The sequence below is a fragment of the Heterodontus francisci genome, chromosome 4 (assembly GCF_036365525.1).
Source record: "Heterodontus francisci isolate sHetFra1 chromosome 4, sHetFra1.hap1, whole genome shotgun sequence".
NCBI lineage: Eukaryota > Metazoa > Chordata > Chondrichthyes > Heterodontiformes > Heterodontidae > Heterodontus > Heterodontus francisci.
In genome coordinates this window covers 58,839,584-58,865,366 of record NC_090374.1, presented here as the reverse complement: position 1 = coordinate 58,865,366, position 25,783 = coordinate 58,839,584, and the positions used below count along the sequence as shown (strand labels likewise).

The 25,783-nt window shown below is 43.2% G+C and overlaps 1 protein-coding gene across 9 annotated transcripts in view; it reads left to right on the top strand.

The window, feature by feature from the left end:
• The window catches only part of atg10 (ATG10 autophagy related 10 homolog (S. cerevisiae)), a 406,513-nt gene that overhangs the window by 35,662 nt on the left and 345,068 nt on the right, over window positions 1-25,783 (top strand). The gene's annotated exons all lie outside the window — the stretch shown is intronic.

The following is a 25,783-nucleotide window of genomic DNA, read 5'->3' as shown; positions in this document are numbered from 1 at the left end:
TTAACACTTTAAGAACTGTGTTCAAACACCTGAAAATAATTTTACAGTCTAACTGGAAATTTTAAATGAATGACCCAGGTTTTGTGGTCAGCGATGAAGTGTTGATGCTCAATGCTGACCTTGAAGAAAGCTGCCCACAAAGAGCTGGTGATCTCTGTGGCAGGGATTTCCCTCCCAACATTAGTTTGAATCTGGCACCAAATCAAAAGAATCTCTAGACACCATCAACAGACATCTTATCAAACAGGGTTAGCAGCCAATCAAATTGAAGATTTCTCTCAGACAGCAAACCAAGAAGTAAAATGCACTGGTTATCCTTTACTTTGACTTTGAATTACATTAACAGAGTGAAATAAATGATTTGTAGATACATGTGGGCTTAAGGTAGGAGTTAAAATTTCATGAACAAACTTTCCAAAATATATTATTTGAAAAATATGTGGAATTTCTTTTCTCATAATGGAGAAATTTGACCTTCCACAAATATAAAATAGTTTTTCAGGGTCAGAAAGTTTTTCAGCAATAATTATGAACTTAGAACATTTTTAAAAACCCAGTTACATCTCATTCAACAAGGTGTAACTTTTCCAAAGGTTTTAACAGTGAGACTAATAGTTAAAAGGGGATGTTGTTATCATTTCAGTGTTTTCTATTTGATTATAGTCTGGCTGGTGGTGGTGGGGGAGGGGTCTTCAACAGCGCACCCTATGGAGAAGCGTAGAATCACTGATAGAACCTTTTGGATTTCCATGTTTAACTGTGCATGTGCGGACTCCAGAAGTTGCTATCTGCTCCTGAGGAGTAATGATGGAGAATGTTGACAGTTTCACAGTCATTAATACCGCATAATCTGGGCATAGGTTTCACGATAAGGCCTCATTTGGGTATTCACCTGAAAAAGACAGTTCCGTGAAACTTCAAGAAAAATAGTTTCACTGACAATTGGCTGTCCTTTTAATCAGAGTGCCGCCATTACTACATTTCTGAAGCGGTACCATCTTCTCATGGCCTTGGGTCTCAGTGCTCCCACTGCTTTCAGTGAAGTCAGGTGGGTGGGGATTTTGTGCTGAAACAGAGAGTAAGTGAATTATGTGTATGTTTCAGCAGTTTGAATTGCTCACATAACTTGCTTAAAGATCAGACTATGTTTTTGATCAAAAGATCAAATGAGTTTGTGCTTTTGATTTAATTAACAGCATGGTTCCTTTGATAGGAAAGAACCTATTTGTTTCATTTGATAGATTTTGAAGTGATAACCAATGCAAAAATCACCTTATCTTCTGAGATTTGAACATTTGTGTTATCTGTTCAGTCGTTATCAGTTGTGTGTTTTTATAAGAACTTTACATATGTGTTCTCTTGCTGTGCAACAGACGTCAGATGTCACTTGCCATCTAATGCAAATTTGAGTTATTCTTTAAAAGAAAAGTAGTATAAACAAATAAGCTTAGTCATTTGGAATGTTCAGAATAGCCTAGAAACAGAAGATATCAGAGCCACAATGTTTGCAGGATTTTGTTTGACCTTTCTACAATCAAAGCATTATGGTTCTGATCTCCAACATGAAGAGCAATTAACCTCTCGGTGAACTCAGCCAGTGTTTACTTATTTATTGGACTTTATCGCCTTTATGACCACATATCCGCACCATCACTAAGACCACCTATTTCCACCTACGTAACATGGCTCGATTCCACCCCTGTCGCAGCTCATCTGCTGCTGAAACCCTCATCCATGTCTTTGTTATCTTTGGACGTGTCTATTCCATGAATGATCTGGCCACCACCCTGCTTAAACTTGAGCTGATCTAAAACTATACAGCACATATTCTACCTTGCACCAAGTCCCGTTCACCCATTCCCATCCCACCCCAATGTTGGTTCCTGATTCGGCATGTCTCAATTTTAAAATTCTCATTCTTGTTTTCAAATCCTTCTATTAGCTTACCCCTCCCTATCTCTGTCATCTCTTCCAGCCCTACAACCCTCCAAGATCTAAGCATTTCTCCAATTCGAGCCTTTTGCATATCCCCAATTTTAATCACTCCAGCATTGGCGGCTATATCTTCAGCTATCTAGGCCTTAGCTCTATAATTCCTCCCTAAATCTTCCTGTCTTCCTACTTCTCCCTTTTCCTTTAAGACTCTCCTTAAAACCTGCCTCTTTGACCATCTATGCTAATATCTCCTTATGTGGCCTGGTGTCAAATTCTGTTTGATAATGCTCTTGTGAAGCACCTTTGGGAAGTTTTAATATTTTAAAGGCATTATATAAATACAAGTTGGTGTTATAAAATATTTCAGCAGCAAAATTATATATTGTGCTTTACATTGTATGATATTGCTGTCTTTAAACAGCACATCTCATACCATGGTGAGCGGCGCCGTGGAGGATTAATTTTCAATGTTATATAAACAAAATGTATGTCTAATACACATTTTCTGTGTGCTGCACTTTGCCTTTTTTAAAAACGAGTGTAGCCTGAAGCTTTCAGAGTAGTTAAACCCTGACTTCACCCAGGTTTTACTTAGCAACATTTAGATGTTGTGACTTTAAGGGACACAAATTTACCTTAGCAACAGGGTAATACATTCTCCATTTCATTCAACCCTCATTCATACTTTATTACCTCTAGACTTAACTATTCCAATGCCCTCCTGGCAGGTCTCCCACATTCTACCCTCCCTAAACTTGGGATCACCCAAAAGTCTGCTGCCCATGTCTTAACTCACTCCAAGTCCTGTTCACCTATCACCCCTGCACGCTGACCTACATTAGCTCCCAGTCAAGCAATGTCATGATTTTCAAATTCATCGCCCCTCCTTACCTTTCTAACCTCCTCAAGTCCCACAACTCTCCAAAATACCTGCGCTCCTCTAATTCTGGCTTCTTGAGTATCCCCAATTTTAATTGCTGCAGCATTGCAACCTTCAGTTGCCTAGGTTCTAAACTCTGGATTACCCTCCCTATACCTCTCCCTCTTTACCTCACTTTCCTCCTTCAAGACGCTCGTGCAAGGAGAAATTATGAACAATAAAATGAACTGATGAATTGAACTCAGACATGTTTTTCTGCAAAACAAGTTGGAGTAAGAGGTCAGATGACCTCTCCTGTACTGCAAATACATGTGGTAACTGCTAGAACCCTGAACCACTCATCATGTCTTGTCAAGTGTTGAAGAAAGCATTAGAAATGTAAATAGCCCATTCAATGTTCATGGCTACCCCTCTTCAACAAGTTGGGCTAACAATGACTTTGCAGACATGGAGGCTGCAGACTCAAACTCAGGATAACGGGTATGAAAAAAACACCACTTAATCAAGGTGGCAACATCCAAGCCCATTGTCTAACAATGGCCACACCATCAAACACTACTTATGAAAACACAATGGGAGAGAAATTTTGGTCAGCTTTTAGAAAAAAAAGGCTGGACTTTTACATTCCTTCCCCCATCCCCTGTAACGGGCTGGAGGCGGGGGATGGGAAATTGAGCAGGAGGTGCTGTTACGTCGTCTTCCAGCCCCAGATCAGTTTTACAGCGGGAGCTGACAAAGGGCCTGCCTGCCCCAGGCCAAATAAGGCTCTTAAGTGGCCAATTAATTGCCACTTAAGGGCCTGCTGCTGCTGCCAGAATATTAGCAGCGGTGAATGGGCACTTGGCCAGTTGAGGAGGCCGCCCAGTTAAACCTTGCGGCTTCATTGCGGGCTTGGGGGTGGGCCCTCCTGATCAGGCACTCTGTGCCCCACAGAGGATCTCCACCACAGTACAAGCCGCCCCAACTGGAGCACCCACCCCCCGCCCACTCCCTCCCCTGGCCCCACCCCACCCTCGCCAGGGCCCAGTCGATTGTTCCAGGCGAGGCCCCACGCACTTACCTCAATTCCGGGGCCTCCTCCATTGCTACTTCTCCTGCCGGGTACAGTCCCAGCAGTGCTCACTGCATCCGTCAGCTCTTGGAGGCGGGATTTCCTGCCTCAGGGACGAAGTTCTGCCTGGGCAATTAAGGGCCTGGGCCATGTAAAATCCAGGCCCGGTGGAGGCGGGCTCGCCCCCCAAAATCTTTTGGCCTGTGGGCAGGGCCTCCGCCCCGATCTAAATTTCCCACCCAAGTCTCGGATAAGGAGTTTTAATAAGAGACAGTTTCTGTGCAGAAAGAAGGCCAGAAGGAAAAGAGACCCATTCCAGCAGGAAGAAGGACCCTACCAGAATACCATCTTTAAACTACAGAGAGGAAAGGCGACATTGAGACTCCCTACCTGAGAAATTCTAACAGGATTTTTGCCATTGGACTGTGACTGAGATTTAACCAAAGAAGTCTGCTGCAAAGCATCCAACCATCTGAAACATTCTAAAGTTTGCTGGAAATATTTGGCAGGTCTGGCAGCATCTGTGGAGAGCGAAACAGAGTTAAAATTTAACGTCTGTGACCTTTCATCACAGACCTGAAACATGAACTCTGTTTCTCTCTCCACAGATCTGCTGAGTATTACCAGCACTTTCTATTTCTATTTCAGATTTCCAGCATCCGCAGTATTTTACTTTTATAAAAGGAAAAACAGGCCTGCAGCATTTTTAAATCTTCCGAGAAAACCTAGGTTTCACAACAAACTCTTTTTAAAATCATTGGACCTAAATGCATGCTATCTTTTACTCTTTCCCTTTTCTTGTGTTTGTGTGTGTGAGGTTGCGAATATTTTCGGCTATTGTTTAATAAATATTTATCTTTCTTTACACTTACGAGAAAACCTGTCATTTGTCTGATAATTGACCATTAAAGCGCTCAAGGGTTAAAATACAATTCTAATAAAACACACTGTCTTTGGTCAGTAGAGAGGTGAAAAGTGGAAATCATCCCTATCAATTCCCACCTGTCTGTAACAACTCCTTAAAACCGACCTCTTTGACCAAGCTTTTGGTCATCTGATCTATTATCTCCTTATGTGGCTTGGTGTCCTATTTTGGGTTTTATAATGCTCCTGTGAAACATCATGAGACTTTTTATTTATTTATTAAGTCTCTATATAAACGTAAATTGTTGTAACTTACTGTGAGCAACATCAGAGGAGATCTGCTAGTTGTATACAATAAATGGTGCATTTGCATGCATTTCTTGTTTGTCATGTTGCACCTACCTCCTATGTTACACTTTTGTATAGAAAAATGTCTTGCAGCTAATTGGCTCATAGACAAATCTCTTACAACATCTTTAAAACAAATAATGAAAGCAAACAGTTGGAATCTACAGAGAAACACCTCCAGCACAGACAATATCTTATTGATTAATACAGGAGTTGGGATGTCTGTACATGTAAGTTAAAACTTAACCTTAGCAATTACACAAAGCTAGGCGTTTCACTCTGACTTGCAGATTAAAGAGCAATTAGACTGTGACCCCCCCCCCACTCTTTCCCCCCCCCCCCACCCACTCTCTTTCTTCCCCCCCCCCCACCCCTCCCCAAAAAGGTTTTGTCAGAACTAGTAAACTCGATTATTAAATATACAGAGCCCTAGGCCAATCAATTAGATTTGTGGCCTTTCAAGACACAGGTCCACCTTAGTAGCACAATAATGCCTTATGCATTACATGGGACAGTGTTTCTGTCTTTATTAAAACAGTATGTCATTTGACTTACTGTGAGTGATGGCATGAGATTCAGTAGTATGTGTGAGGTATATGAAATATATTTGGGCTGAATTTTGTTGAGCTCCCAATGTCGGGCTGTGTGGCCGGGGGTGCCAGAAGATCACAGCTGCCCGCCACGGAGCCTAACACCGGGATTGCCGGGCCCAATCTTCCTGGTGACGGCAAGCGTCCGTGGCAGGCCCCCCCCCCAGCCATTCAGCGACGGGACCGAACTTTAAATATTGAAGTAAAGGACATGACTAAATGAACATACCATTCCCCGCAATCTGAACGGCTGTCAGCGATCTTCCATGCAATGGCTGGCACTCATGCCTTCACTTTCCTGTCCAGGGGAAGCTGGTGCCACCAAGGTAGGGAAGGGGGTTCTTAGGATTATTAGTGCAGTGGGGAGAGGGATAACGATGTCAACTCTGCCTTTCTAGCGTGTGGGGCGGGGGGCAAGGAGTGACCTCTGCACTTTGTGAAGTTGGGTTGGGGGGGTGGTGGGCGAGGTCAACTACTCAATTTAAGTGTGTTGTTGAGGGGGGAAACGAGGCTACGACTTATTTTCAGTGCATTGGGTGGCGGGGTGGGGGTGGGGAACAGGTCACACATTTATATACAGTATAGTGGGGGAGGCGGTTTTGGGGTTGAACTTTGTCGTCTCTGTGCAGGTCTGGCAGCCCTTTAAAATGGTGTCAGTGCCTGTGCGGAGGCAGCTGACGCCATTGCCAGCATCACTGAGCCTGCCCCCGCCACGTGATGGGGGGGGGGGATGTACTGCCCTGCGTATGTAAATGAGCTGCCGCGCGCTCGAATGTGGCGGCATGGTGGCACGCAGCCCGTGTGTGCGGGCTGCCACTTTTTCACCCACCGCTAGGAGCGGCGGTGGGAGAATAAAATTTATCCCATAGTCTCTAGAAAATTACATTTGAAATAAGTTAACTGTTGGGTTTAGGTTTAACAATTAAGAATTTAAATGTTGGAATTTATAAATGGTGGAATGTACTTCATATTCCAGGGTTGGATCATGAAAGGCTCCATTTTTAATCTGATTGAGGACTATGATGTGCCCCAACAAGATATGATATGTGCTCATACAGAAATTTTTCTGAGCGGATGCAACTCATTTTATTGTTCTACAAGTCAGCACTTTGATTATTGGCACCATTTTTTAAATATGTAAACTTAGTTCTTAAAAAAAAATACGCAGCAGTCTTTTTTTTCTTCCACTCGACAGTTACCTCAGCATAAAGCAAGTGTAGGACTTAATGGAGTATTTAGTTAAAAGTGCTGTTGAAATACTTCCAATACTTATACCCTTTGATTAAACTCGCCATGCCCCACAATTCTGTTCCTTAGAAATCTGCACTTTTTTAAAGTGAAGATTTGCTTTACTGATATTGACCTGGATATGGCGGTCATCGGCGAAGGAACAATATTCGCGTTCTCTACACTTACAGCTACCTATAGACATTCTGTGGGGTTTTCAGCAGTAGCTTATGGTAACTAGAGATCATTTCAAGCACGGCGCTTTCTCCAAGGGGTTTGTGGCGTCTCTCAGCAGGGCAAGCAACAGCAAGGCTCTTCAACCAATCAGATGGTAGAATTCTTACTGAGACACGCAGAGTCTAAACCAGGATTATAACTTAAACTATTTAGTTCATTGTAGAACCATGTATAGAAAGTGAAATAAAGAGAGGGAAAGAAAGATGGGGGAGAGAGAGAGATAAAAGAAAAAAGCGAATTATATTCTGAAGGAACGAAACGGCACACTTGCAAAAGTAATTTTTCAGTCCAAGAGTTGTTTTGTAGTAATTAAGCCTTGATATACTGCTAAAACTTTGCTTACACCAGCCCTATCTTTTTTTTGGCATGTTCATTGGGTAAGTAGTGGACAAGTACAGCAATTGAAACCCTTAATGTGAGTTTCTCAGCAAGATACTGGTGTAGCAAAGCTTATGGAGGGGGAGAACACACTGGTTTGCAACTTCCAGATTTATGTGTTTAACTGTGCATGTGCACTCTCCAGAAGTTGCTGTCTGATTTACTCCATAATAACAGTGAACTCTGTAAACCTCACCACTATTCTTACTGCAAACTCCAGGCCATTGTGATCCAAATATTTCAGTGAACCAAATTAGTTGAAAGATCACTGAAGTAGTATTTTGTTTTGGTTCCAAAGAGAAGTTCCCCATTGTGCCTCTGTAATCCTAGCTCCTCCTTCCAAAAGAATTATTCGTTCATGGGATGTGAGCATCGCTGGCAAGGCCAGCATTTATTGCCAATGCCTAATTGCATTTGAGAAGGTGGTGGTGAGCTGCCTTCTTGAACTGCTGCAGTCCTTGTGGGGTAGGTACACCCACAGTGCTGTTTTGATTGTTGGTGTTTAACACTGTCCAGACCATTTAAATTGATACAGTAGACTGTTGGCTGTCATGTCCAGTCGACATAGAGGCATTGCTAACAAGGAAAGTGAGATTTGCTGTTGGTGGTACCCTTTATAAGGCTGACATCAATGTAAAGATGATCTTTGCTTAGGTACCAATTTATATTGGACCATGCCTTCATTTTATACAGGGTTTCTTAACCTATTGAATATACAAAGCTTTAGCTTTAACTGTTTAATGTATCGGGAGTCCCACTTTTTGGCATTGATTTTGCTTGCTTTATTTGGTTGCTTGTGAATCTCTGAATATACTTCATTGAACATGCCAGACTGTGAAGACTCCTTTCTTTCTTTTGGGCCTCCTTATCTCGAGAGACAATGGATACGCGCCTGGAGGTGGTCAGTGGTTTGTGAAGCAGCGCCTGGAGTGGCTATAAAGGCCAATTCTGGAGTGACAGGCTCTTCCACAGGTGCTGCAGAGAAATTTGTTTGTTGGGGCTGTTGCACAGTTGGCTCTCCCCTTGCGCCTCTGTCTTTTTTCCTGCCAACTACTAAGTCTCTTCGACTCGCCACAATTTAGCCCTGTCTTTATGGCTGCCCGCCAGCTCTGGCGAATGCTGGCAACTGACTCCCACGACTTGTGATCAATGTCACACGATTTCATGTCGCGTTTGCAGACGTCTTTATAACGGAGACATGGACGGCCGGTGGGTCTGATACCAGTGGCGAGCTCGCTGTACAATGTGTCTTTGGGGATCCTGCCATCTTCCATGCGGCTCACATGGCCAAGCCATCTCAAGCGCCGCTGACTCAGTAGTGTGTATAAGCTGGGGATGTTGGCCGCTTCAAGGACTTCTGTGTTGGAGATATAGTCCTGCCACCTGATGCCAAGTATTCTCCGAAGGCAGCGAAGATGGAATGAATTGAGACGTCGCTCTTGGCTGGCATACGTTGTCCAGGCCTCGCTGCCGTAGAGCAAGGTACTGAGGACACAGGCCTGATACACTCGGACTTTTGTGTTCCGTGTCAGTGCGCCATTTTCCCACACTCTCTTGGCCAGTCTGAACATAGCAGTGGAAGCCTTACCCATGCGCTTGTTGATTTCTGCATCTAGAGACAGGTTACTGGTGATAGTTGAGCCTAGGTAGGTGAACTCTTGAACCACTTCCAGAGCGTGGTTGCCAATATTGATGGATGGAGCATTTCTGACATCCTGCCCCATGATGTTCGTTTTCTTGAGGCTGATGGTTAGGCCAAATTCATTGCAGGCAGACGCAAACCTGTCGATGAGACTCTGCAGGCATTCTTCAGTGTGAGATGTTAAAGCAGCATCGTCAGCAAAGAGGAGTTCTCTGATGAGGACTTTCCGTACTTTGGACTTCGCTCTTAGACGGGCAAGGTTGAACAACCTGCCCCCTGATCTTGTGTGGAGGAAAATTCCTTCTTCAGAGGATTTGAACGCATGTGAAAGCAGCAGGGAGAAGAAAATCCCAAAAAGTGTGGGTGCGAGAACACAGCCCTGTTTCACACCACTCAGGATAGGAAAGGGCTCTGATGAGGAGCCACCATGTTGAATTGTGCCTTTCATATTGTCATGGAATGAGGTGATGATACTTAGTAGCTTTGGTGGACATCCGATCTTTTCTAGTAGTCTGAAGAGACCACGTCTGCTGACGAGGTCAAAGGCTTTGGTGAGATCAATGAAAGCAATGTAGAGGGGCATCTGTTGTTCACGGCATTTCTCCTGTATCTGACGAAGGGAGAACAGCATGTCAATAGTCGATCTCTCTGCACGAAAGCCACACTGTGCCTCAGGGTAGACGCGCTCGGCCAGCTTCTGGAGCCTGTTCAGAGCGACTCGAGCAAAGACTTTCCCCACTATGCTGAGCAGGGAGATTCCACGGTAGTTGTTGCAGTCACCGCGGTCACCTTTGTTTTTATAGAGGGTGATGATGTTGGCATCGCGCATGTCCTGGGGTACTGCTCCCTCGTCCCAGCACAGGCATAGCAGTTCATGTAGTGCTGAGAGTATAGCAGGCTTGGCACTCTTGATTATTTCAGGGGTAATGCTGTCCTTCCCAGGGGCTTTTCCGCTGGCTAGGGAATCAATGGCATCACTGAGTTCCGATTTGGTTGGCTGTATGTCCAGCTCATCCATGACTGGTAGAGGCTGGGCTGCATTGAGGGCAGTCTCAGTGACAGCATTCTCCCTGGAGTACAGTTCTAGGTAGTGCTCAACCCAGCGGTCCATCTGTTTGCGTTGGTCAGTGATTATGTCCCCCGATTTAGATTTGAGGGGGGTGATCTTCTTGATGGTTGGCCCAAGAGCTCTCTTCATGCCATCATACATTCCTCTGATGTTTCCGGTGTCTGAGGCCAGCTGAATATGGCTGCATAGGTGTTGGCAACACCTATGCAGCCATATTCAGCTGGCCTCAGACACCGGAAACATCAGAGGAATGTGAAGACTGATGTGCAAGGAAAGTCACAAGTCACAAGGAAAGTCTGGATGCGAGGTTTGCTAGCGTCACTCTGGAGGGTTTAAACTAGTGTGGTGAGGGTGGGAACCAGAGCAGTAGGTCAGCAGGTGAAATAACTGAGGGGTAACTAGTAAATAAGGCCAGTAAAACTAAGAGGAAGAGCAAGCAGGGAGATGTTGCTGAGCACAGCGGGACTGGTGGTCTGAAGTGCATTTGTTTCAAAGCGAAAAGTATAACAGGTAAGGCAGATGAACTTAGAGCTTGGATTAGTACTTTGAACTATGATGATGTTGCTATTACAGAGACTTGGTTGAAGGAAGGACAGGATTGGCAGCTAAATGTTCCGGAATTTAGATGCTTCAGGCGGGATAGAGGGGGATGTAGAAGGGGTGGGGGAGTTGCATTACTGGTTAAGGAGACTATCACAGCTGTACTGAGGGAGGACACCTAGGAGGGGTCATGCAGCGAGGCAATATGGGTAGAGCTCAGGAATAGGAAGGGTACAGTCACGATGTTGGGGGTTTGCTGCAGCCCTCCCAACAGCCAGCGGGAGATAGAGGAGCAGATATGTAGACAGATTTTGGAAAGATGTAAAGGTAACAGGGTTGTAGTGGTGGGTGATTTTCACTTCCCCTATATTGACTGGGGCTCACTTAGTGCTAGGGGCTTGGATGGGGCAGAATTTGTAAGGAGCATCCAGGAGGGTTTCTTGAAACAATATGTAGATAGTCCAACTAGGGAAGGGGCCGTACTGGGCCTGGTATTGGGGAATGAGCCCGGCCAGGTGGTCGAAGTCTCAGTAAAGGAGCATTTCGGGAGCAGTGACCATAATTCCATAAGTTTTAAGGTACTTGTGGATAAGGATAAGAGTAGTCCTCGGGTGAAGGTGCTAAATTGGGGGAAGGCTAATTATAACAATATTAGGCAGGAACTGAAGAATTTAGATTGGGGGTGGCTGTTTGAGGGTAAATTAACATCTGACATGTGGGAGTCTTTCAAACATCAGTTGATTAGAATCCAGGACCGGCATGTTCCTGTGAGGATGAAGGATAAGTTTGGCAAGTTTCGGGAAGCTTGGATAACGTGGGATATTGTGAGCCTAGTCAAAAAGAAAAAGGAAGCATTTGTAAGGGCTGGAAGGCTAGGAACAGACGAATCCCTTGAGGAATATAAAGACAGTAGGAAGGAACTTAAGCAAAGAGTCAGGAGGGCTAAAAGGGGTCATGAAAAGTCATTGGCGAACAGGATTAAGGAGAAACCCATGCCTTTTTATACATATATAAAGAGCAAGAGGGTAACTAGGGAAAGGGTTGGCCCACTCAAGGACAGAGAAGGGAATCTATGTGTGGAGCCAGAGGAAATGGTCGAGGTATAAAATGAGCACTTTACATCAGTATTCACCAAAGAGAAGGACTTGGTGGATGATGAGTCTAGGGAAGGGAGTGTAGTTAGTCTGGGTCATGTCGTTATCAAAAAGGAGGAGGTGTTGGGTGTCTTGAAAAGCATTAAGGTAGATAAGTCCCCAGGACCTGAGGGGATCTACCCCAGAATACTGAGGGAGGCAAGGGAGGAAATTGCTGTGGCCTTGACAGAAATCTTTGTATCCTCATTGGCTACAGGTGAGGTCCCAGAGGACTGGAGAATAGCCAATGTTTTTCCTTTGTTTAAGAAGGGTAGCAAGGATAATCCAGGAAATTATAGGCCGGTGAGCCTTACGTCAATGGTCGGGAAATTATTGGAGAGGATTCTTCGGGACAGGATTTACTTCCATTTGGAAACAAATGAACTTATTAGCGAGAGGCAGCATGGTTTTGTGAAGGGGAGGTCATCTCTCACTAACTTGATTGAGTTTTTTGAGGAGGTGATGAAGGAAGGGCAGTGGATGTTGTCTACATGGACTTTAGTAAAGCCTTTGACAAAGTCCCTCATGGCAGACTGGTACAAAAGATAAAGTCACACAGGATCAGAGGTGAGTTGGCCAGATGGATACAGAACTTGCTCGGTCATTGAAGACAGAGGGTAGCAGTGGATGGGTGTTTTTCTGAATGGAGGGATGTGACTCGTGGTGTTCCGCAGGGATCAGTGCTGGAACCTTTGTTGTTTGTAGTATATTTCAATGATTTGGAGGAAAATGTAGCTGGTCTGATTAGTAAGTTTGCGGACGGCACAAAGGTTGGTGGAGTTGCGGATAGTGATGAGGATTGTCAGAGGATACAGCAGAATATAGATCGGTTGGAGACTTGGGCAGAGAAATGGCAGTTTAATCCGGACAAATGTGAGGTCATGCATTTTGGAAGGTCTAATGCAGGTGGGAAGTATACAGTAAATGGCAGAACCCTCAGGAGTATTGACCGGCAGAGAGATCTGGGCATTCAGGTCCACAGATCACGGAAAGTGGCAACGCAGGTGGATAAGGTAGTCAAGAAGGCATACGGCATGCTTTCCTTCATCGGTCGGGGCGTTGAGTATAAAAATTGGCAAGTCATGCTGCAGCTGTACAGAACTTTAGTTCGGCCACACTTGGAATATTGCGTGCAATTCTGGTCGCCACACTACCAGAAGGATGTGGAGACTTTGGAGAGGGTACAGAAGAGGTTTACCAGGATGTTGCCTGGTCTGGAGGGCATTAGCTATGAGGAGAGGTTGGATAAACTCTGATTGTTTTCACTGGAACGACGGAGGTGGAGGGGCGACTGATGGAGGTTTACAAAGTTATGAGTGGCATGGACAGAGTGGATAGTCAGAAGCTTTTTCCCAGGGTGGACGATTCAGTTACTAGGGGACATAGGTTTAAGGAATGAGGGGCAAAGTTTAGAGGGGATGTGCGAGGCAAGTTCTTTACACAGAGGGTGGTGAGTGCCTGGAACTTGCTGCCGGGGGAGGTGGTGGAAGCAGGTACGATAGCGACGTTTAAGAGGCAAATACTTGACAAATACATAAATAGGATGGGAATAGAGGGATATGGACCCCGGAAGTGCAGAAGGTTTTAGTTTAGACAGGCATCAAGATCAGTGCAAGCTTGCAGGGTCGAATGGCCTGTTCCTGTGCTGTACTGTTATTTGTTCTTTGAACTCCATCCCTTTAAGAATTTTGAACCATGTGCATCCAATGACTGATTCCCCACTTAGGTGTACATTGGGTCTTGTTCATATCATCAGTTTTCTTTTTCCCCCATTATCTGCAGCAGTGTTCGATGTTAGATATCATTTTATAGGGTTATGCAATGAACTGTCTAAATTTCCTAACGTGCCAGGTAGAATCATATAACAGCACTGACATAGCCCATCCTGCCATGCCAGATCTTTAAAACAGCTATCCAATTTGTTCTACTCCCCTTCCGTTAACCCACAGTCCTGCAAATGCTTCCTTTTAGGAACATAGGAACATAAGAACAGGAGTAAGCCATTCATCCTGTTGAGCGTGCTCTGCCATTCAATTAGATTGTGGCTGATCATCTACTTCAATGCCACTTTCCCGTGCTGTCCCCATATCCCTTGATGTCATTAGTATCCAGATTTTTTTTGTTTGTTCGGGGGATGTGGGCATCACTGGCTAGGCCAGCATTTATTGCCCACCCCTAATTGTCCTTGTGAAGGTGGTGGTGAATTGCTGCAGTCTTTGGGGTGTAGGTACACCCACAGTGCTGTGAGAAACGATCTTGACCCAGCGATAATGAAGGAACAGCAATATAGTTCCAGGTCAGTATGGGTGTGTGGCTTGGAGAGGAACTTGCAGGTGGTGGTGTTCCCATGCATCTGCTGCCCTTGTCCTTCTAGGTGGTCGAGGTCGCGGGTTTGCAAGGTGCTGTCAAAGGACCCTTGGTGAGTTGCTGCAGTGTTTCTTGTAGATGGTACACACTGCGGCAACTGTGCATCTGTGGTGGAGGGAATGAATGTTTCAGGTGGTGGATGAGGTGCCAATCAAACGGGCAGCTTTATCCTGGATGGTGTCAAGTTTCTTGAGTGTTGTTGGAGCTGCACCCATTCAGGTAAGTGGAGAATATTCCATCACACTCCTGACTTGTGCCTTGTAGATGGTGGATAGGAGGTGAGTTACTTGCTGCAGAATTCCCAGCCTCTGACCTGCTCTTGCAGCCACAGCATTTATGTGGCTGGTCCAGTTCAGTTTCTGGTCAGTGGTAACCCCCAGGATGTTAGTGTGGTATTCAGCAATGGTAATGCCATTGAATATCACTATCTATCGATTTCTGTCTCTGGTATATATCCAGTTCCCTTTTAAAAGTAATTACTGATTTTACTTCCACCTTCCTTTCAGGCAGTGCATTTCAGATCATCATACCTTGGTACGTCAAAAAATATTCTCCTCATCTCCTCTCAGGTTCTTTTGGCAATTATCTTAAACCTGTGTCCTCTGATTACTGACCCACTTTCTATAGGAAAAAGTTCTTTATCACCATTTGTGATGAGCAATATCGAGATCAGATGTTTTCCCAATTACAAGGAAAAGTTATTTTATTTTTGAGTTTCAGCATTTTTTTGTTTGTGAGAGTTTGTTCCCTTAACAGTCTTTGACAGGGCATAGCCTGCTTCAATTTTATGTCTGGTTAATACATTTCCTATGAATGCTAGCTCCTGATTTTTTAACTTGCTTAATTGCCACCTGAGCTGCTGTAAGTGCTGCAAGTATTTGTTCTTGTACTTAAGAAGCTGTTTGATGAGCAGATCCATTTCACCTTTGAAATCAAGAACAAAGCACTGGTAGAACTGGATTGGATTCTTGCCATGCACCTAAACCCAGTCGTGTAGACGTTGTCTCTTTTCAAGAAGTGCATAAAAAAGGAATCCTTCCATGCCTCGGGGAATACATCTGGAGTGCAGAGGAATCGGTCATGCACCAGAAGTAATCCCTACACCTATTTGACGACAACAACAATCTGTTATTGAGACAGTGCTGGCATTTGTAGATTGATCCAGTGGGGAGGACAGGAATTGTATCAAAAAATCCTTGAGCAGTTTTTTCTGCTTAGATGAAGGAATGAGAAGTACAAAGTAGAGCAATGTTCCTTAAATTTGAAATGTTTCCTTAATTTGTGAGAGGGATATAAGACCCAAACAATAAGGTTCTGCCTGTTTCTAGGCACCTTTGATACTATAATGGAATAAGGGTGACCATTCTTATTGATGCAGATCTGGCATTTCTGGGCAGTATTAATTTATTTTTACAGTAGTTATTTATTTTTACTGTAGTAAATATGCATAACTATTTTGTTTCTATATATGTGCTATCATACAATGTTGCCTTGTATGTGTATGTCTGAGTAGAAATTGTGTCCAAGTGATTTTTAGTCTGCATTAGTGAGACCATATGTAGTGTCTTCTTGATCTGTGTGTCAGACTTGACGTGGCCATCTCATTGCACGCAGACTTGATGTTACATAATTAGAGATGAGGGCTTTGGTAAGAATGCAAGTAAGTGGGTTGATACTTGGAAAAAGGGACATACTACTTGTTCCCTGTTGGACTCAATGTCCTTTTCTTGTTGTTAGGACCAGGTGAGAAAGAGGTCTAGGCTTCCCTTTCAGCCTTCACCTGGTCTTATCGTAACAGGGTTTAATTTTAAACACACCATGTTTTTAGCTCCCCCTTGGTAAATCCTTGTTCACCGCTTTCCAATTATAAGGCAAATAAACCAGGACAAACAGGCTTTCTGTACTTTAAAGAAGAAAAGTTGAAATTTATTATTCTTAAACTTAAACTCTAATTCGGTTAACGCTTACGGATACATGACGCGCCCACGCTAGCATGCATATGCGATACACATGTGCAAATAGAGACAGAAAATAGCAGAAGAAAAATAAGGTGGAGAAGTTTGAGGCAATATCTGAAGTGTTGTTGTTATGATTGTTCGAGCTCACTGTAGAGTCCTTGATTGTAGGGAGATCTTGCTTTTTATTCGGGCCCTGTATTCTTCCTAAACTTTGTTCTCTCTTGGGGTTCATGTGTCTTCAGTGGATTCAGAGGCTTGTGAGAAAGAGATGGGAGCAGACGTGAGAGAGATCGTCCCAGTCCAGGAGCAAACAGCTTTTTGCCCAAACTGTTTGTACAAAATCAAAAAACTCAGGTTGCCCAGCAGGTTAATCATGTAACTAGCTGGTTTAACCATGTCCGTTTGTGTATTTGGCCATCTTAGCAGTGAACCTGGAATGCGAGCTCCTCCACCTTCAATGTCTGGTGATCAAAAGTCCACTGTGGGTTGAATGTCAGGGATAGGCTGCTTTGTTCTTCCAAACACTCTCTGTTAATATGCAAATGTACGTTCCAGCCTGAGCTGATCTATTCAAGTCCTCTGTTAACTCCAGTAACAGTTTAAAATCAATGTTCATGACAAAATCAATGTGCCCTGTTCTTGGCAGGTGAGGGCCTAGCATGACATTGTTTTTAAATGAGCCTCACAATACTAGAACTCTGTTAAAACCCTGAATTTTTCAAACATAATAGCCAGGCAATACCAAACTTTAAGGATTTTAAACATAAACATTGTGTTATGTATATAAAGAGGTTCAACATTTTGGTTTTGTAGCAAGTTCAGGCATAATGCAGGGAATACAAGAAGTATGAAGTGCTTTGTTTCCATTCAGTTCACGACATGCAAGATTGCATGGATATGAATATGCTAATAAATTAACAAAATGTAAAATACTGCTGATGCTGGAAAAATGAAATGAACAAAAATTGCTGGAAACACAGCAGGCCAGGCATTATCTAAGGAGAAAACTGGCATGTTAATAATTCAGGTGTAGAGCCTTTGTAGTTAGTAAAAGATATAAAAAATAATCAGCATTTATAAAGGAATAGAACAAGGTGAAGGGGGAAGTATGTGAACATGCACTCAAGCAAAAATAGAATGATTTGCTTACTGCTGAAGTAGAAACCAGCAATAAAGCATGCACTATCTCATCCTGTGACAGTGGACAACAGTGCTGCAGCCTTCTGCTCCACTGTGCTTTTTAAAATTATATTTCTCCTCTACCTATTCCCACTCAAAAAGGCAGTTAATTGTGGTCTGCCCCATCTGTGCTGCAGGTGAAAAAAACTGAACAATGGCCTTACAGATCTCTCCATATTTTAAATATCAGATTCCTAATGTATGATCTATTTTCCTTTTTAAAAGAACATTAAAATCATTCCAGTGGTGACTCTCTATCTTATTAGTTGTACATGAGTATTAAGTTCAAAACCTCAATACTAGTCACACATTATGTTGCATAAATAAATTGACACAGGAAATACAGAATAGATGTACAACTCCTCAAATGTTTTCCCAAGCTAGATTAATATTGCACTTTGAGGGGACTACAGGCAGCTTCCTAGAGGAGGCCTCCTAGGTAACTTAATAGTGTTCTAAGTTATGCTCCCACTTCTACATTGCACACTAAAAACAATTCTGCACTGGCACAAAAATGTTAGTAATTGTAGCTGATATTAGTTCTTGATAGTTACTGTATAACCTTTTATCTAGCTTTGAAGTTATTCCTTACTACTCATTGAGGCTTTCCTGAAAAGAGCTTCCAAATAGTAAACTGACGTACTTCACTGTCAGATGCTTCCAGTAAAGAAATTGAAAACAGACAAGAATATGCAAGCATATTTTAAAGTCTAAGCCATGACTTACATAGTTATTATCATTGACCTTCTACCTATAATGTGGAAAAGCTGATAAATCTTTGTACCTCCATGATCTGATATTTGGCTAACCATGAAGGGTCAATTGGTTATCAAGAGTGGAGTAAGTTTTTAAGTTTACATATAAACATGTAAATATAGTTTTAAAATGGATAGATGGTACAAAATTATCACTTTTTAATAAAGAGGATTCCTTTATTTGTAATTCTATATAGTAATCCTTAATGAATCATGATCACTGTTGCTAAAACATTGGTGTGTAATGTCATAATATACAGCAACATAGAAACATAGAAAAATAGAGACAGGAGTAGGCCATTCGGCCCTTTGAGCCTACACCGCCATTCAATGCGATCATGGCTGATCATCCAAACTCAGTAACCTGTTCCCACTTTCTCCCCGTATCCCTTGATCCCTTTATCCCTAAGAACTATATCTAGCTCCTTCCTGAATATATTTAATGATTTGGCCTCAACTGCGATCTGTGGGAGAGAATTCCACAGGTTCACCATTCTCTGGGTGGAGAAATCCCTCCCTCATCTCAGTCCTAAATGGCTTACCCCTTATCTTTAGACTGTGACCCCTGGTCCTGGACTCCCCCGCCATCTGAAGCATCCTTCCTGCATCTAGTCTGTCCAGTCCCGTTAGAATTTTGTATGTTTCTATGAGATCCGCTCTTATTCTTCTAAACTTTCACGAATACAAGCCTATGCGACCCAATCTCTTTTCATACTTCAGTCCTGCCATCCCAGGAATCAGTCTGGTGAACCTTTGCTGCACTCCCTCCATAGCAAGAACATCCTTCCTCAGAAAAGGAGACCAAAACTGCACACAATACTCCAGATGTGGTCTCAACAAGGCCTTGTATAATTGCAGCAAGACATCCTTGCTCCTGTACTCGAATCCTCTCACTATGAAGGCCAACATACCATTTGCCTTCTTAACTGCCTGCTGCAACTGCATGCTTACTTTCAGTGACTGGTGCACAAGGACACTCGGGTCTCGCTGCACCTCTCCCTTTCCCAATCTGTCGCCGTTCAGATCATCTGCCTTTCTGTTTTTGCCACCAACGTGGATAACCTCACATTTATCCACATTATACTGCATCTGCCATGTATTTGCCCACTCACTCAACCTGTCCAAATCACACTGGAACTTTTCTGCATCCTCCTCACAGCTCACACCCCCACCCAGCTTTGTGTCATCTGCAAACTTGGATATATTACATTTAATTCCCTCATCTATATCATTAATATATGTTGTGAATAGCTGGGGTCCTAGCACTGATCCCTGCAGTACCCCACTAGTCACTGCCTGCCACTCAGAAAAAGACCCGTTTATTCTTACTCTTTGTTTCCTGTCTGCCAACCAGTTCTATATCCATGTCAGTACCTTATACCCAATCCCATGTGCTTTAATTTTGCATGCTAATCTCTTATGTGGGACCTTATAGAAAGCCTTCTGAAAGTCCAAATACACCACATCCACTGGTTCTCCCTTATCTATTCTACTAGTTACATTCTCAAAAAATTCTAGTAGATTTGTCAAGCTTTATTTCCCTTTCGTAAATCCATGTTGACTTTGTCCGATCCTGTCGTTGTAGAAATGTGCTGTGATGGTTCGTCACTGATCTTGTCTGTTTACTAGAAGGACAAGGGCAGCAAATGCATGGGAACACCACCACCTGCAAGTTCCCCTCCAAGTCACACACCATCCTGGCTTGGAACTATATCGCTGTTCCTTCACTGTCGCTGGGTCAAAATCCTGGAACTCCCTTCCTAACAGCACTGTGGGTATACCTACTCCACATGGACTGCAGCGGTTCAAGAAGGCAGCTCACCACCACCTTCTCAAGGGCAATTAGGGATGGGCAGTAAATGCTGGCCTGGCCAGCGTCGCCCACATCCCATGAATGACTAAAAAAAAAAAATTATAGTATCAATTATTAGTTTGAAGGTAAAGTTCCTCAGTGTACAATTCTTCTCCGTGGCCAATGTCACACCTGTGAAATGGAATTTTTGGGCAAGACTGTTTCCGAATAAAGTCGACTGCAAAATGCAGTAGTGTAATGGGAATCTTTAAATTGGGATTATTCCAAAATTTGTATCCTTCAGTTGTCAAAACATTATCCAAGCTATTGTGGGAATTTTACAAAGAAATACGATATTTTGCGTCTGCTTTCCACTCCAAAATGCACAATCCATGAGTGAATAGCATTGATTCCTTAGGTTAGCTCTTTGCACATAGACATACATAGCTGCAAGAAAATTTGGAAATTCTCAAGATATTCTTCATAACTTTCCGTACGTATGAAAATTGCTAACATACTAAAATGTATAATAAAAATAGAATCATAGATAATTTACGGCACAGAAAGTGGCAACTTGGCTTATCGTGTCTGTGCTGCCGAGAAACAATCCACCCATTCTAATCCCACCTTCCAGCATTTGGTCTGTAGCCCTGCAGATTACGACACTTGAGGTGCATATCCAGACTCCTTTTGAATGAGTTGAGGGTTTCTGGCTCAACTACCCTTTCAGGCAGTGAGTTCCAGACCCCACCACCCTCTGGGTGAAAAAAACTTTCCTCATCTCCCCTGTAATTTTTTTACCAATCACTTTAAATCTATGGCCCCTAGTCACTGACCTGTCTGCAAAGATAAACAGGCCCTTCATCTCCACTATATCCAGGCCCCTCAAAATTTTGTACATTTCAATCAGATCTCCCCTCAGCCTCCTCTGTTCAAAGGAGAACAACCCCAGCCTATCCAGTCTTTCCTCATAGCTGCATTTTTCCAGTCCTGGCAACATTATTGTAAATCTCCTCTGTACGCTCTCTAGTGCAATTAAATCCTTTCCGTAATAAGGTGACCAGAACTGCGCACAATACTCAGGCTGTGGCCTAACCAATGAGTTATACAGTACCAGCATAACTTCCCTGCTCTTATATTCTATACTGCAGTTAATCAAGGAAAGGATTCCATATGCCTTCTTAACCACCTTATTGACCAGTCTTGCTACCTTCAGGGTCCCTCACTTCCTGTACACTTCTCAGAATTTTCCCATTAATTGTGTATTCCTTTGCCTTATGCCTTGTTTGACCTCCCCAAATGCATCACCTCACGCTTCTCCGGGTTGAATTCCATTTGCCACTTATCTGCCCATCTGACCAAACCATCAATATCTTCCTGCAGCCTACAGCTGTCCTCCTTGCTATCTACCACACGGCCAATCTTTGTGTCGTCCACAAACTTCTTGATCATGCTTCCTACATTTACGTCCAAATCGTTAATATAGACCACAGAAGACAGGGGACCCAGTACTGAGCCCTACTGAATGCCACTGGAAACAGTCCTCCAGTCGCTAAAACACCGTCAACAATTACCCTTTGTTTCCTGCCACTGAGCCAATTTTGTATCCATCTTGCAGCATTTCCCAGGGGATTTTATTTTTTTAACCAGTCTGCCTTATAGGACCTTGTCAAAAGCCTTGCTGAAATCCATGTAGACCACATCGCCTGCACTACCGTCATCTATCTTCCTTGTTACTTCTTCAGAAAATTCGATCAAGTTGGTCACACAGATCTTCCCTTAACAAATCCATGCTGACTGTCCTTAATTAGCCTGTGCCTTTCTAAGTGACAGTTGATCCTGTCTCTCAGAATAGATTCCAATAATTTGCCCACTACTGGGGTTAGACTGCCTGGCCTGTAATTATTTGGTCTATCCTTCGCTCCCTTTTTAAACAGAGGTACAACTTTAGCAGTTCTCCAATCCAATGGCACCACACCTGTATCCAGTGAGGACCGGAAAATGATGGTCAGACCTTCTGCTAGTTCCTCTCTTGCTTCTTTTAACAGCTTGGGGTACATTTCATTTGGCCCTGGTGATTTATCAACTTTCAAGGATGCCAATCCCATTAATACTTCCTCTCTCCCGATGTTATCACATCCAATAATTTATACTCCTCCTCCTCAACTACAATATTTGCAATTCCCCCCACTTTTGTGAAGATAGACGCAAAGTATTCATTAAGAACAATACCAACATCTTCCACCCCTACACATAGGTTACCTTTTTGGTCTTTTATGAGCCCTACTCTCTCCTTAGTTATCCTCTTACTCTCAATGAGTTGATGAAACACCTTTGGGTTCACCTTGATTTTGCTTGCTAATATTCTTTCATGCCCTCTCTTTGCTTTCCTAATTTCCTTTTTGCTTTCACCCCTCTATTTTCTATACTCCTCTTGGCTTTCTGTAGTATTGAGTTCTCAGTTTCAGACATAAACTTTCCTATTCTGCCTTATCTTACCCTGTAAGCTCCTTGACATCCATGGGGCTCAAGATTTGGCCGTCTCATTCTTTTTCTTTGTGGGAGCATATTTACTCTGAACTCCTCGAATCTCCCCTTTGAATGCCTCCCACTGTTCTGACACTGATTTACCTTCAAGTAGCTGTTTCCAGTCCACTTTCGCTAAGTCACTCCTCAGTTTAGTAAAATTGGCCTTTCCCCATTTGAGAACTCTAACTCCTGTTCTATCCTCGTCCTTTTCCATAATTGTGTTAAAACTGACTGGATAATGATCACTATCCCCAGAATGCTCTCCCACTGCCACTCCTACCACCTGCCCATTTTCATTTCCTAAAACTAAGTCTAAAACTGCATCCTCTCTTGTTGGACTTGCTACATGCTGGGCAAGAAGGTTCTCCTGAATGCACCTCAAGAATTCTGCTTCCTCAATTCCTTTCACACTAAAACTATCCCAATTAATATTGGGTTAGTTAAAGTCCCCTGCTATTACTGCCCTATTGTTCTTGCACTTCTCAGAGATTTTCCTACATGTCTGCTTTTCTATCTCCCTCTGACTATTTGGGGGTCTATGGTACACTCCCAGCATAGACTCCTTTTTTGTTCCTTAGCTCAATCCATATGGCCTCATTTGATGAATCTTCCAACATATCATCCCTCCTCACAGCTGTAATAGTTTCCTTGACCAAAATTGTCACTCCCCCTCCTTTCTCACCCCCTCCCTATCACGTCGGAAAATGCTGTAAACAGGAAAGTTGAGCTGCCATTCCTGTTCTTCCTTAAGCCATGTTTCTGAATAGCTATGATATCATATTGCCACTTGTCCATCTGTGCCCATCTGCTTTATTTGCTATGCTCCTTGCATTGGAATAGATACCTTTAAGCACTGTCAAACTCTTTTTTAAAATGTTCTAACCTTTGTTTCCTCTGCCTTCCAGACTCATCCACTAATTTTCTGCCTTCCATTTTCATTTCTGATTTTGTCCTAACTGAGTCTGCCTCAGGCAAACTAGATTAAACCTTCCCCAAAAGCACTAACAAAACGTCCCGCAAGGAACTCCATCCCAGCTCTGTTCAGAAAGTGCTGGAAATACTTAGCAGGTCTGGCAGCATCTGTGGAGAAAGAAACAGAGTTAACGTTTCAGGTCTGTGACCTTTCATTAGAAAAGGTGGGGGGGGCGGGGGGGTGGTGGGGGAAGAAGAACAAAAGGGAAGGTGTGTGATAGGGCAGAGGGCAGGAGAGATTAAATAACAATGGTATCACTGAGCAAAGGCAAAGGGAGTGCTAATAATTGTGTGAAAAGACAAAAGTATTAGTTCAGAGAGAGTTTATTTAGTTTAGTTTAGAGATACAGCACTGAAACAGGCCCCTCGGCCCACCGAGTCTGTGCCGACCATCAACCACCCATTTATACTAATACTTCACTAATTCCATATTCCTACCACATCCCCACCTGTTCCTATATTTCCCTACCACGTACCTATACTAGGGGCAATTGCTAATGGCCAATTTACCTATCAACCTGCAAGCCTTTGGGCATGTGGGAGGAAACCGGAGCACCCGGAGGAAACCCACATAAACACAGGGAGAACTTGCAAACTCCACACAGGCAGTACCCAGAATTGAACCTGGGTCACTGGAGCTGTGAGGCTGCGGTGCTAACCACTGCGCCACTGTGCCGCCCATACTTCAGTAGTTGGGTTTCTGATGGGTGTCATGAGCCAAGATTGCAGTGGGTATCCCTTGTCGCTTAGCAGTCACCCCCTAAGTCTGCTACCAGGTAAGCTCGGACTGCAGCAGGACAAAAGCATCACGGCATGCTTGGGAATCTTGCGCACGCCTGCATATAGATGTTTTTGTGATTGCACACCAGCTGCTCATTGATAATGTGGAAGCCCTTGCAGTTGATGAATACTCCTGGTTGATCTGGGGTGCTCGATTTGCCATGTGCGTGCAATCCATGGAGCCTTGCACCTGTAGAAGCCAGTCAGAGCCAGAAAGCTGGACACCCACTCATTCTGCCCAGCATCATCGGTGAAGAAGGTGACGCAATTTCTTGCTCTGGCAAACAAGCCATCAGTCACTTGTCTTATACATTTTTGATCAGCAAACGGGGAGATTGTGCGTATTTCTGCAGCAGAATCCTGGAAGGATCCAGAAGCAAGAATGTTTCATTGCTTTAAAGGTGCGATATAAATATAAGTTGTTTTAACAGTTTTAAAACAATTGTTTAAATTTAGAAATGTAGTTATTTACTTCAGTTATTAATTTTCATACTGTCCATATTTTGCCACGCCATCCAAGATTACATAGCTAATATCTGTAAAGACTGCTTGATATTTTAGCAGATTAAAAAATAAAGGAAACCGTAATACAAAAAAAGCTACATTTTGGAACAATTCTGTGACTGTTAAGAATACATTGAAAAGAATTGTACAATACAAAAGCCAAGTTGATTTTATTTCATTTGTGAAAGGGAATAATTACTGTGACAAACTAATATTTATTTACTTGTATTTTAGATTTATCTGAGTATCTTCTGGTCCTTGACATTTGGTCAAATAGAGTGTGTGAGAGTGAACATGCACTTGGCATTCCCTGTTAATCTGGAGTTATGTGACCTGATTTTTATAAAGACTGAGTAATATCCAGCCACTGTGACTGCTTATCATGGATAAGCTTTACAAAGCCCCTAAAGAGGGATATGATCCTCTTGTTTTTTCACACTGATTCCCTCATTTGTCTTGGCTTGTGCAGACAATCTGTGCCAGTCATCTAACCCTGTCCCATCACAGTGAAGCAAGAGACTTGTGCATCATAAAGTTACATTATATTTTACAAATATTTATGACCTTTGAGCTAACCTGTCATCTCTTGCTGGTGGCATAGCATCTGACAAACTGGTATACTAGCTCTGGAGTCATAGATTCGTAATGACACAGAAAGAGGCATTTGACCCATCGAGTCCTTGCCTGCTCTCCGTAGAGCAATCCAATCAGTCCCATTCCCTGGTTCTATCCCATAGTCCTGTATTTCCCTCAAGTTCCCATCCAATTTCCTTTTGAAATCATTCAACATTTCCACGTCCACCACCCTCGTAAGCAGTAAGTTTCAGGTCATTACCACTGTCTGCATAAAAAAAAAGTTTATCACATCTCCCCTGCATCTCTGCCCAAAATCTTAAATCTGTGTCCCCTAGTTCTTGTACCATCAGCTAATGGGAACAACCTTTTGTTGTCAACCCAGTCCAAACCTGTCATAATGTTATACACCTCGATCAAATCTCCTTTGCTCCAAGGAGAACAACCCCAGCTTCTGCAACCTGACTTTGTAACTAAAAT